We start from the raw sequence: 13,645 nt of genomic DNA, 5'->3' as shown, positions 1-13,645 counted from the left end.
TCCTCCCTGCCGGGTTCACTCTGTTGGTATTTCAAAATCCTACTTTTACATTACTTTCTTTGTCAAGCCTTCGCGGAAACCCTGCCCAGAGAATTTCACTCCTCCCTCTTAGCACATCTTTTCTTTGTGCATACTTCTGTCATTTCAGTGTAGTTCTGCCTTGTATTGTGACCTTTTGCTTATGTCTCTCTGTTACAGAACTCTTTTAGGACAGAGAACTTGGCTGATAAATATTTATACGCCCAAAATAATAATACTCATTTTGTTTCTGGGACATGCTAAGCTGAGCCTGGAACCAGGGCCTTTGCACTTGCTGTCCTCTCTTCTAGAACACTGTTCTTCAAGGTGTTCACATGCCTTCTTGTCTCAGGTTACAGCTGATGTCACCCCATCAAAGGGGCCTTCCTTGATACCCAGTTAAAATTAGAACCTCAGTCATTCTCCATGTTACCATGTTTATTTTTTTTAAAAGATTTTATTTATTTATTTGACAGAGAGAGAGAGATCACAAGTAGGCAGAGAGGCAGGCAGAGAGAGATGGGGAAGCAGGCTCTCCGCTGAGCAGAGAGCCCAATGTGGGGCTCGATCCCAGGACCCTGAGATCATGACCTGAGCTGAAGGCAGAGGCTTAACCCACTGAGCCACCCAGGTGCCCCACCATGTCTAGTTTCATAGCACTTATGATCTAGAACAATTACTTGGTTTTTTATTGCTTTTCTCTCTCCACTCACTAAAATAAAAGATCTGTAAGAGTAGAAGTCTGTCTGGTGTCAACATGATTGGCACATAGTATGAAATCAATACATATTTCTTAAATGAATTCATCGAGTACATTTTTGTAAGAAAAGAAACATAATTAAAAGACATACTGTGTGAACTTTATGGTAGAGCAAAATCTGATCTTTGCTTTCTAATTAGATAGTAAGATTCTGGAATCCAGTTCTGTCGTGTTCTTTACTGAACCAGGCCTAACACATGGCACATGGTATTTTGATGGGTATATTTTCTGTTGCCCATGTATTTCTCAGCAATCAAGTCAATTAATAAGTTGGATTTCTATTGGTGAAAGGATGTGGTGCTCTTTCTGTGGGAACAGATAAGATTCTAAACACTCAATCGTCGGCAAGGAGCTCTTGGGGCTGCCAGAGATAATTTATGTTCTCAACACTCAGAGAGCATGGCAGGCGTCCTAAGGTGCAGCTAGCAGGGTGGAGACCCACGGAGACAGGACAAGGGGTCTGGTGGGTGTAGTTTCAGGGAGTAGCCCCAGAGAGCAGCCCCAAATTTCAGTCTTCAAATTAATTCAAATATCTGGCTTTTGTAATTGATGCATCCTTTTTGTGATGTCCAGGTCAGTTGCAGGTGGACTGCTCAAACAATGCAAATTAGAGCCATCATTATTTTTGTATACTTAAAATCTAAAAGCTCATTTGGATTCAAAATTCACTGGGATTATCGCAAGACATTTCTGTGTCACATTTGTTAGTGAAAGATAAGAAAATTTAAGAGTCTTTAAATAAAATTTAAGTTGTAAACGTTGAAAGGTTATTACATTCAAAATTTCTCATTGATAAGAACTATTAAGAATTCATTAGTTAAAAATAAATAAGTAAATAGAGGCATCTGGGTGGCTCAGTCAGTTAAGCATCTGCCTTCAGCTCAGGTCATGATCTCTCAGGGTCCTGGGATCCAGCCCTGCATCGGGCCCCCTGCTCAGTGGGGAGTCTGCTTCTGCCACTGCCCCTTCCCGCTTGTGCTCACTTGCTTGCTCTCTCTCTCTCCCTCTCTCAAGTAGATAAATAAATAATCTTAAAAATTAAATAAATAAGTAAGTAAATACGATTTAAAGAGAGGGGGCACCTGGCTGGCTCAGTGGGAAGAGCATATGACTCGATCTCAGGGTCGTAAGTTCGAGCCCCATGGTGGGTATAGATGTTACTTAAAAATAAGTACATAAACGTTAAAAAAAAAAAAAGAATTTGAAGAGCTAACCATTAAAAAGAAAATTTGTGTGGCCATTTCAAATTTAAACCTACAATTAAAAGTTACATTTAGAAAAGCAAGTTCAAATTTATGAGATATATTTGGAGGTTTTATACAATTTAATATTTATTCAATAGAGGCAGTGTTTTGTTTTATTCTCTTCCCTTGTGTTTTGTATTTTATTTTTATCACAATTATGCCATAAATAAACATGTGCCTAAATATATAAATAGATGTGTTTGTGTATTCTATACATATAGAATCCCAGTATAGTTGCCTCAATCCCCTCCAGTTTATTTTAGTGACTAGCACAAATACTGTCATTTTTCTGTGTTTGCCATGATGTAAGAAAAAGTTGGGACATGTATAGAACTTCTGAGAAAGAGAGAGGACAGTGAATCAAGATCCATCTTGATCTATACTGGGATTCTGTAGAATCCCAGAGGAGTATAGAGGAGTAAGCATACAGGTGATGTAGCCTAGGCAATGAATTGCTGGTTAACAACCTCAAATACTTTGTCCAGCCTTCTAATTAAAATTTAAAACAAACGTTTTATTATCTAGGGAAATATAGGGCTTCCAATGATGAAATATTTCAGTTCTAATCAATGCTGTTTGAGGGCTAATAAATCCCAATGATATTATTTCTTTGTTCTTTTGTTAATCTCAGCTCTATCTTCAGTATCCTGAGTTTTGTACTCAAACATATATTTGTCTGTTTTGTTATAACAATGCAGAGTCAACTCTTTATCAAAAGTTAGAGAAGGAGAATTTTTTCCACATCTAAGTGACTCTCTTTTGCTGAGAATCTTTTCACTACAATGCATATTTGAAGAGAAAGGCTTTCTTTCTTACATCCCCTGCTTCTCTTTCTTGTATGAAAGTTTCATTTGTAAGCAGAAGCAGGAAGAGGGAGGGGGAAATCCTTCACAGGAGATGACCCTTGCTGGCGGTGCCCCTCATGCTGTCAATCAACCAGAGAACCATCTGTCCCACTTTAGATTTCAGGAGCCATCTTGCACATCTGCTGTGCCTTTTCTAATGTCACTTATAGAACCCACTAAAAGCTGTTAGATGAATTAAGGGAACCAGAATGCAGCTGCACATAGCTGATTTTGAATTTTTGCGGCTGGGTCCTACATGGTACTCTCAGTTTTGAAGTCATTTTTTTATGAGATCGGAAAAACAAAGAAAATAATTCATTTTATGATAATAACTCCTAGGGTCTTAAAATTTTGTTCTCTGAACATTTAACGTATTTAAAAAAACTCCCGCCAAATGTTTAAAACTTAAGCCAACTGTAAATATTTAAATAATTATTCAAGAGCTCCTCTTAAGAAAAAGTACCACATGGGGAAAAAATATTTTTAAAACTGATTCAAGAGTTTTTGCACTCACACTTGGGCAGTAGGAGCAGGTGTGCTCTGGACATGCAGAACAATTCCAATGAGTTGGTAGACCTGTATGTGCTGCCAAGATGCTCCCTCGGCAAGGGCATTAGCTGCACCAAAGACCACGTGTCCATCCAGATGAACCTGGCCAAGGTCAACAAGGTGACATGCAGGTTCAACAGCCAATTTAAAACCTATGCTATCTGTGGGGCCATTCGCAGGATGATGAGTCAAATGACTCCAAGGCCAACAGCATCGTTTCAAAGAATTTCTGACTGGAGAGGATAATAGAGCTGGAAAATTTTCTTTAAAAAAAAAAAAAAAGCAAATACCCAAAGAAAGAGAGAGAAAGATTGATTCAAGAGCCAAGTACTTTCTGAGATGGAAGCAGTTTGGTATCCAGATGCCAGAAGTTTGCAGGCTAGAAATCTAAAGTATTATCACCTTCAGGACAGTTTCCCTATATCAACTTCAAATGGACTGAAAGACACAGTATTTACTTACTTGTCTACGCAGGAAATGAGAATTTTCACGTACTTATAATGTTATATCATAGAACTTAAAAATCCTTGCTGACCCAGAATATTAAACCATAAGAAATTAGTCCTAGCTGCATGCTATATACTCTGAACATTCTGTTCAGAGTTTTTCTCAGTATTAGCTCCTGCAGTATTTTCGTATGCCTTTTTGATAACACTACATCAAAATTATTTATCCACTTCACCCACAATACTGTTCCTTGCAAGAAAAGGGGACACTTCCATTTTCAAATCAACAGTGTCATGCATTCTAGGCTCTTTTAAGAAAGCTTATTTAACTAAAGTGACTTACAGGGGCACCTGTGTGGCTCAGTTGGTTGAACATCTGCCTTCAGCTTTGGTAGTGATCCCAGGGACTTGGGATTGAGCCCAGCATCGGGCTTCCTGCTCAGTGGGGAACCTGCTTCTCCCTCTCCTCCCACTCATGCTCTCTCTTGCCGTCTCTGTCTCTTTCAAATAAAATCTTTTTTTTAAAGATTTTATTTATTTATTTGACACAGAGAGAGAAATCACAAGTAGGCAGAGAGGCCGGCAGAGAAAGTGGGGAAGCAGGCTCCTCACTGAGCAGAGAGCCTGATGTGGGGCTCGATCCCAGGACCCTGGGATCATGACCTGAGCTGAAGGCAGAGGCTTAACCCACTGAACCACCCAGGCGCCCCATCAAATAAAATCATTTTTAAAAAGTGATTTATATATGTAATAGAAAAGTGCTCTAATATTTCTTGAAAAGGCCTTTAATGCAATTAGAAACCACAAGCTCATCACAACATCTGCCTGCTTACCTGCATTGGTGCCCATATATTATGTCTTTCCTCCTATTACTACTAGGATCTTCTGCCTGGGCTCCCATCCAAGACCAACTCTACCCTTGTGGTTGTGAAGTAGATCCTATCCTCTCTTATTTGCTCAAGGATATCTCCTCAGCAGTTCTACCCACTCTTTCCTACATTCTTTGTTTCCCTTCATTGTTGAAAAGTTCCCATCAGTTTATAAATGAGCTATAATTCTCATGCCATTAACAACAACGGACCTTGTAAAATGTCTCTTGACCCCCAAATCCTCATTTATTGACTCATTTATAGCAACCCCCCCTGAAAGAACTCTCTGTATTTCTGTCTCCAATTCCTGTTCTCCTAGTCTCTCTCAGACCTACCTCAAGCATGCTTTTACCATTACCTTTCCATGGTAAATGGCCTTATAAACACCCTATGATCTCCGTGTTACTAAACTGATTTTTCATTTCTCAATCCTTGTATTAGTTCACCTAAAGCAATCGACACAGCTGATCACTTCTTATTTAATTGTTTTTTTCACCTGGCTTCAAAATACCTTTTACATTTTTTTTCTATCTTCAGGAACTCTCTTTGTCAGTCTCTTTTGCTGGTTCCTCCTCATCTCTGTATCTTCTAAATTTTGGGGTGCCCTTGGATTCAGATCTTGGACATCTCAATGGTCACTTCCTAATCTCATTCAGTTTCAAGGTTTTAAATACCATCTGTACTCGGATAATTTCCAATTTTAGATTTCTAGTACAGACCTCTTCCTCTGGAACTCTAGACTCATATATCTGTGTACATATATCTACTTGGCATCTCAAATTTGACATCCTCAAACCAAATCCTAGTCTCCAACTCTACAACAGAAAAAAACACTTCTCATTTTCAGTCTTCTCCATCTCACTTGAAAGTCATCTCTCCAGTTTATTAAGCTAAAGTATTTGGAGGCATCCGTAATTCTTTTTTGTCTCACACACTATATACAATCTCTTGGTAAGTCCTATTGGTTATATCTTCAAGTCATTTCTATAATCTGATCCCTTCTCCCTAGACCCACCACCACCACCCTTGTCCATGTCACCATCATCTCTTGCCTAAATTCTTGCACGAGTCTTCTAATTGCTCTCCCGACCTTGCTTCATTTTAATCTCAACATCTCACCCATAATGATCTTCTTAAAGCCCAATTCAGATATTTTCTCCTCAGGACCCTCCAATGGCTTCTCATTGCTCTCCAACAAAGAACAAAGTCCTTACAATGGCAAACAAGACCCTGTGGCCTTTTTCAGCCTCCCTTACAGAAGTCATATTCTCCTACTCTTTCTCTTACTTATTACACATCAGCAACACTGCTATTGCTTTTTCTCAAACATCCCAAGCAGGAGCCCATCTTAGGGTCTGTGTAATTGTTCCCACCTCTGGGCAAGACATTTGAGTTCCCTTGCATATCTACCTAATTCTCTCATCTACTTCAGATCTTTGCTGAAAGGTCATCCTCTCCATAATCCTTTTTTTATTATCCTGTTTAAAAATTGCAACCCCTCTGTGCCTTTTTTCTTATCCTCAACACCTTCCCATCAGTAGCATTTCCTATCCCCCCCAACCCCTTGCCCATTTTCCTCCCTTCCATATCACTACTACTTACCAATTATTTTACTTAATCCTTTTTTTCCTCTAGGAAAACACTATGAGGGCAAGATTTTAATTTTTCACTGATATATCTCTAGTGCCTAGAAGTACCTGACAGGTGCTCAACTAAAATATGTTAAAAGACCTAATGAGTAAAAGAATTACAGTCATCAATGAGTACCATATGCCAGAGACTGGATAAAGAAGGCAGAGGTTTAACAACAAAATACAAATACAAACACAGCCTCCATTGCTAAAAAGCTAAGTTCATCAGCAGAGATAGTAATCCTACCTAATGTTTGTCAAGCACTTAACTTTGTGCCAGGCATTGTTCTAAGAATTTTACATTTCATAGCATTTAATCCTCAAAACAAAATAAGAGGTGAACCTTACTAAAATAATCTTTTCACAAAGAGGAGACCCAAGCATGGAAATTAAGTAGCACACTCAATGTCATGAAGCCAGTAACCATTGATACCAGCATCCGGATCTATACAGTCTGACTCTGGAACCCATATGCTTAACTAAGTAAGTATGCAATTTATAATGCAAGAAAATCACTACCATAATTAAGGGAAACCTAGGGCATTATAGGACAACATAACAAGGCAGGGTTTCTAAGAGAGGTGATTTTGCAAAACAAATGAATTAGTGGAAGAAATACAAGGGAATTGGTGCATAAGGCAGAAAGTGCAGCCTATTGCACCAACATTTGGAAAGTGGGGTGCTTTGGGAATACAAAGAATAATATTAGTTATACCTAGAGAGGAGAGTGGTAGACAGAAATGGGTAAATGGGGTATACAGAGGTCATACCATGAAGAGTTTGTATGTCATGGTAACAATTTTGCATTTTTATCTTGAAGGCAATAGGGAAGGCATAGGTGGATTTTAAACAAAGGAATGGAAATAAGATGAGATTTGAATTTCAGGAAAAAACACTATCAGCTGTCTAGGTAATATTAAATTATAGGCAGGAAAAGCACCTACATTAATTGAAGCTCTTTTGATATTTTAAGGAAGAAAAGATGAAGGCCTGAACTAGGATGGCTGAAGGGTGACAAAGATAGAAAAAAAGATTTTGGAAATAATAAAAATGTATTTTTTATTTCTTTCATTAGTTAGTTGTTATTATTTTTATTTATTTTTCTTTTTTCTTCACTTTTTTTTAGTAATTTCTACACCCAGTGTGGGGCATGTGCTCACAACCCAAAGATCAAGAGTTGCATGCTCTACAGAAATACACGGTGTGCAAACAAACAAATGAACAAAAATCAGAACAGATCAATGAAACTAAGAGGTAGTTCTTCAAAAGAATTGATAAAAGTGATAAAAATCCTAGCCAGACTTTTCAAAAAGAGAAACAACCCAAATAAATAAAATCATGACTGAAAGAGGAGAGCTCATAACCAACACCACAGAAATACAAATAATTATAAGAGAATACTCTAAAAAATTCTATGCCAACAAACTAGGCAGTCTGGAAGAAATGACAAATTCCTAGAGACTTACAAACAGCCAAAATTGAAACAGGAAGAAATAGAAAATTTGAACAGACCCATAACCAGCAAAAAAATTGAATCAGTAATGGAAAATCTCCCAATGAACAAAAGTCCAGGGCCAGATGGCTTCCCAAGGGAACTCTACCAGGTATTTATTTATTTATGTATTTATTTTAAAGATTTTATTTATTTGAGAGAATGAGAGAAGGAGAGAGAGAGAGCATGGAGGGGGGAGGGTCAGAGAGAGAAGCAAACTCCATGCTAAGCAGGGAGCCTGACTGGGGACTGGATCCTGGGACTCCAGGATCAGGACCTGAGCTGAAGGCCATCGCTTAACCAACTGAGCCACCCAGGCGTCCCTCTACCAGACATTTAAAGAAGAGTTAATACCTATTCTTCTCAAACTGTTCCAAAAAAAAATAGAAATGAAAGGAAAACTTCCAAACTTACTCTACAAGAACAGCATTACCATGATTCCAAAATCAGACAAAAACACCACTACTGAGGAAAATTACAGGCCGATATCCCTGATGAACATGGATGCAAAAGTTCTCAACAAGATACTAGCAAATTGAATTCAACAGTAAAAGAATTATTCATCACGATTAAGTGGGATTTATTCCTGGGCTATAGGGTTGGTTCAATATTTGCAAATCAGTCAACATGATACACCAGATTAATAAAAGGGGTAAGAACAATACAATCCTCTCAATAGATGCAGAAAAAGCATTTGACAAAATACAGTGTCCATTCTTGGTAAAAAAAACCCTTAACAAAGTAGAAATAGATAGAACATACCACAACATCCTAAAGGCTTTATACAAAAGACCCATAACTAATATCAGCCTCAATGGGGAAAAACTGAGAGCCTTTCCCTTAAAACAAGGATGTCCACTCTCATCATTACTATTTAACATAGTACTGGAAGTCTTAGCCTCAGCAATCAGATAATAGAAAGAAATTTAAAAAAAGAAATAATAGGCATCCAAATTAGCAAGGAAGAAGTCAAAATTTCACTACTTGCAGATGACATTATACTCCATAAAAAACCCTAAAGACTCCATTAAAAAATTGCTAGAATACATGAATTCAGCAAAGTTTCAGAATATAAAATAAATGTTCAGAAATATGTTGCATTTCTATATACCAATAACAAAGCAGCATAAAAAGAAATTAAGGAATCTATCCTGCTTGCAATTGCACAAAAAACAGTAAGATACTTGGAATAAGCTTAACCAGAGAGGTAAAAGATCTGTACTCTGAAAATTATAGAATATTTATGAAAAAAACTGAGGAGAACACAAAGAAATTAACAAGCATTCTGTGCTCATAGATTAGAAGAACAAACATTATTAAAATGTCTATACTACCAAAAGCAATCTATATATTGAATGGAATCCCTATCAAAACTAACAACAGCATTTTCCACAGAGAACAAACAATCAATTTGAATGGAACCACAAAAGACCCTGAATAGTCAAAGTAATTCTGAAAAAGAAAAAAACCTGGAGGTACCATGATTCCTGATTTCAAGCTCTATTACAAAGCTGTAGTCATCAAGATAGTATGGCACTGGCACAAAAACAGACACATAGACCAATGGAACAGAATAGAAAACTTAGAAATGGACCCACAACCATATGGTCAACTAAGCTTTGACAAAGCAGGAAAGAATATCCAATGGAAAAAAGGACAGTTTCTTCAACAAATGGTGTTGGGAAACCGGACAACAACATGCAGAAGAATGAAACTGGACCACTCTCTTACACCATACACAAAAATAAAAATTCAAAATGGATGAAAAACCTAAACATGAGACAGGAAACCATTAAAATTCTAGAGGAGAACATGGCAGCAACCTCTTTGACCTTGGCCGTAATGGCTTCTTACTAGACATGTTGCCAGAGGCAAGGAAAACAAAAGCAAAAAGTGAACAAGATGAAAAGCTTCTGCACAGTGAAGCAAACAATCAACAAAACTAAAAGGCAGCCTCTGGAATGGGAGGAGGTATTTGCAAAAAACATATCTAATAAAGGGTTAGTATCTAAAATCTATAAAGAACTTATTAAACTCAAAACCCAAAAAACAAATAATCCAGCTAAGAAATGGGCAGAAGACATGAATGGACACTTCTCCAAAGAAGACATCCAGAGAGCTAACAGACACATGAAAAAATGCTCAACATTACTCATCATCAGGGAAATACAAATCAAAACTATGATGTGATACCACCTCCACCTGTTAGAATGGCTAAAATTAACAACATAAGAAACAACAGGTGTTGATGAGGATGCACAGAAAAGGAAACCCTTTTCAACTGTTGGTGGGAATGCAAACTGGTGCAGTCACTCTGTATTTGGAGGTTCCTCAAAAAGTTAAAAATAGAACTACCCTACTATCCAGCAATAGCACCATTATGTATTTACCCAAAGGATACAAAAATACAGATTCATAAGGATACATGCACCCCAATGTTTATAGCAGCATTGTCAACAATAGCCAAACTATGGAGAGAGCCCAAATGCCCATCAACTGATGAATGGACAAAGAAGATGTGGTACACATATACAACACATGATGGAATATTACTCAGCCATCAAAAAAGAATGAAATCTTGTCATTTGCAATGACTCAGATGGAGCTAGAGTGTATTATGCTAAGGGAAATAAGTCAGTAAAAGACAAATACCACATTATTTTACTCATATATTAAATTTAAGAAACAAAATGGATGAACATGGGGAAGGGGGGAAAAAAGAGAGAGAAACAAATGATAGAGAACAAACTGAGGGTTGATGGAGGGAGGTGGTGGGAAATGGGCTGGTTGGGTGATGGGTATTAAGGAGGGGACATGTTGCAATGAGCACTAGTTATCATATGTAAGTGATGAATCTCTGATTTCTACTCCTGAAACCAATACTGCACTATATGTCAATTAACTTGAATTTAAATAAAAATTTTAAAATATAAAAAATTTTAAAAACAAAAGTAAAAATAATATGAGGCAAAAAAAGAAAAAGAAAAAGTTGCATGCTCTACCTTCTGAGCCAGCTAGGCACCCCCTACTTAGATATTATTAACTAAGTAGGAAAGTTCAAGAGGACAAGAGTGACTCCCAGCTTTCCAGGCTTGGTAGCAGTATCAGATAGTGGAAACACTGACTGACAGAGAAAGTAGTGGAGGGGGAGAAAGTTGATGAAGGGCTGAGTTTTGGACATGGGGATTTTGCAATGTCCATAGGATACCCAAGGTGGGGGGTTGTAGCGAGCAGTTGGATATATATTGGTGTGGAGCTCAGCGCAAAATCTGGCCTAGAGTCATCAGGCCATTGATGGAATTTGTGTCATAGAACGTGCACATTTAAATGCACCAACATTTAAAGCAGTGATTCCCAATCCAAAGATTTTGAGCAATACATCACCTCAGGATCTAAAAGTTTAAAATCTTTTTAAAATTTAGATTTAAAAATATAGATTCTATGGAACCCCTCTCTAAATCTACTGAATCAGAATCTTCAGAAATGAGACTGAGCGAGCCATACATTTTTTAAATTTACCAGTTGATTGTGCTGCGGCTAGCCTGCAGCATGCTAAAAAGGGAAATGAGAACCATTGATCAAAATGATGGATAGAGAAGTCCAAGATGTATTACTTAAAAGAAAAGGTAATTAATAATAACTAACAATTGCTGTGTACTTACTGGGAGGCAGGGACTGTTCTAAATATCTTAGGGCAATATCATAGGAAATCCTCCCAACTCTGTAGATGGTAGGCACTATTATTATCCCCACCTTACTATCCTATTATTATTATTATTCTCCATTTATTATTCTAAATGAGGAATTGGAGGCACAAAGAAGTTGAGTGATTTACTCAAGGTCACAATGCTAATTAGCGCTAGAGCCAGGATTTGAATCTAACCCATGCTCTAAATCAATGCCTCTCAAACTTTAAAGTGCTTTGAAACAAATCACCTGGAGATTTGTTTTAAAAAGTATATTCTGAATGAGTGGGTCTGAGAATCTGCATATGTAACAAACTCCCAGGTGAAGCTAATGCCACCATTCTTGGGATCACAGTTTGAAGAGCAGCGGTCCACCATTGGTTCTCAGCTTGGTTACGTATTAGAATCACTTCGAAAGATTTTTTTTAAAGTAATGAGGCCCCTACCACAAACTAATTGAGGCAGAATCTTTGGGTGTGGGATCCTGGCTGGGAAGAAAGTGGGGGTGGGGATGGAGCATTAAAAGTGACTGAAGATGGGGATAAAAATACATTATATGTTTATTAAAATAAATAAATTAAAAATAAATAAATAAAAGTGACTGAAGTTAATTTTTTTTTAAAGATTTTATTTATTTATTGGACAGAGAGAGATCACAAGTAGGCAGAGAGGCAGGCAGAGAGAGAGGGGGAAGCAGGCTCCCCACTGAGCAGAGAGCCCGATGCGGGGCTTGATCCCAGGACCCTGAGATCATGACCTGAGCCGAAGGCAGAGGCTTTAACCCACTGAGCCACCCAGGCGCCCCTGAAGTTAATTTTTTTAAAAGGGGCGGGGAGATAGTGATCATCCTAGGTCATCAACCAGAGAGTGCGATTAATCAAATCAATCTAACTCTGTGGCCTGTGTCTGTGGTCTAATTTTTTTAAAAGCCACAATTTCAAATGATTTTTTAAATGTATTTCTAAAGAAAAAAGTCTTCCTGAGCAAAGATAAATAAAAGTAATTTAGAAAGGATGAAAACCAGCCAAGTGTAAAGTCCAAAGTTGACAATATTCTAATGAAAGCAATAAACATTGATTATTTTCTTTCAAATACTTGTTCCAACTTTAAATGACAAATGCTAAGGCTGAACAATAACTGTGAATGAATAAAATATGGGTGGTTCTAATTTTAGAAGACAGGTATATTGTCTTTTCTGGAGACTATTAATCTATTAAACCCACATAAAATGTACATATCCACATACCCACGTCATAAAAAACCTAAATTGCTCACCACTTAAGTTTAAATGTTGCCATTTTCTTCTAAATAACTGCAAACTAAACAGATATGAATATACAAACTTGGTTAAAAGACACAAGGGAGATTTCTGATAAATCTTTTAATAAATGTTGCTTGTCAGATCTACCCAAAATAAGTCATACTGTTAGCCAGACAAGGATTCAAATTATTGACTGTGCCTATCTGTTGCTATCCAGGCTGAGAAGACAGTGTTTCCTAGTTTTATGTTGTAGAGTGTTTTATGTTGTACAGTGGGTTCTCAACCCTGGCCACATGTAGCAACACTGCAGACTTCCTTGAACACCCACTCATGGACTTCTGTGGAAATTTTTTGGAACTTAAGTACCCAGCAGGAGAATGGGCATACCTATTCTTTATTGAACTGATCTCTGGCAGAATGCTCTCCAGAATGGCTGTCCCAGCTGTGCTTCCAGCACAATGCATGGGATTTCCTGTATATATCACCACAACCCCACCAACTCTTGGCATTCCCCAGCTTTCTAATTTTTGTCAATCTTTTAGATACAAAGTCGTTTTTTTTTCCATTTCATTGACATTTTGAGGTAGAGTCCTCCAGGACAGGGAAGGATGATAGGTTAATTTCCTAAGGATGCCTTAGGAATCTGGGCTTAACACCAGAAATTTATTGTCTCTCAGTTCTGGAGGCTAGAAGTCTGAGGTCAAGTTTGGCAGCAATCCTAGGTGTTTCTTGTCGATGCATCACTCCACTCACACAGCTGTCTTCTTCCTGTGTTTCCACTTGGTCTCCCTCTGTGTGTCTGTCTCTGTGTCCAAATTTCCCCTTTCTATAAGGACACCAGTCC

The sequence above is a fragment of the Martes martes genome (assembly GCF_963455335.1).
Source record: "Martes martes genome assembly, chromosome: 2".
Lineage (NCBI taxonomy): Eukaryota > Metazoa > Chordata > Mammalia > Carnivora > Mustelidae > Martes > Martes martes.
Note: the sequence above shows the minus strand (reverse complement) of the source record.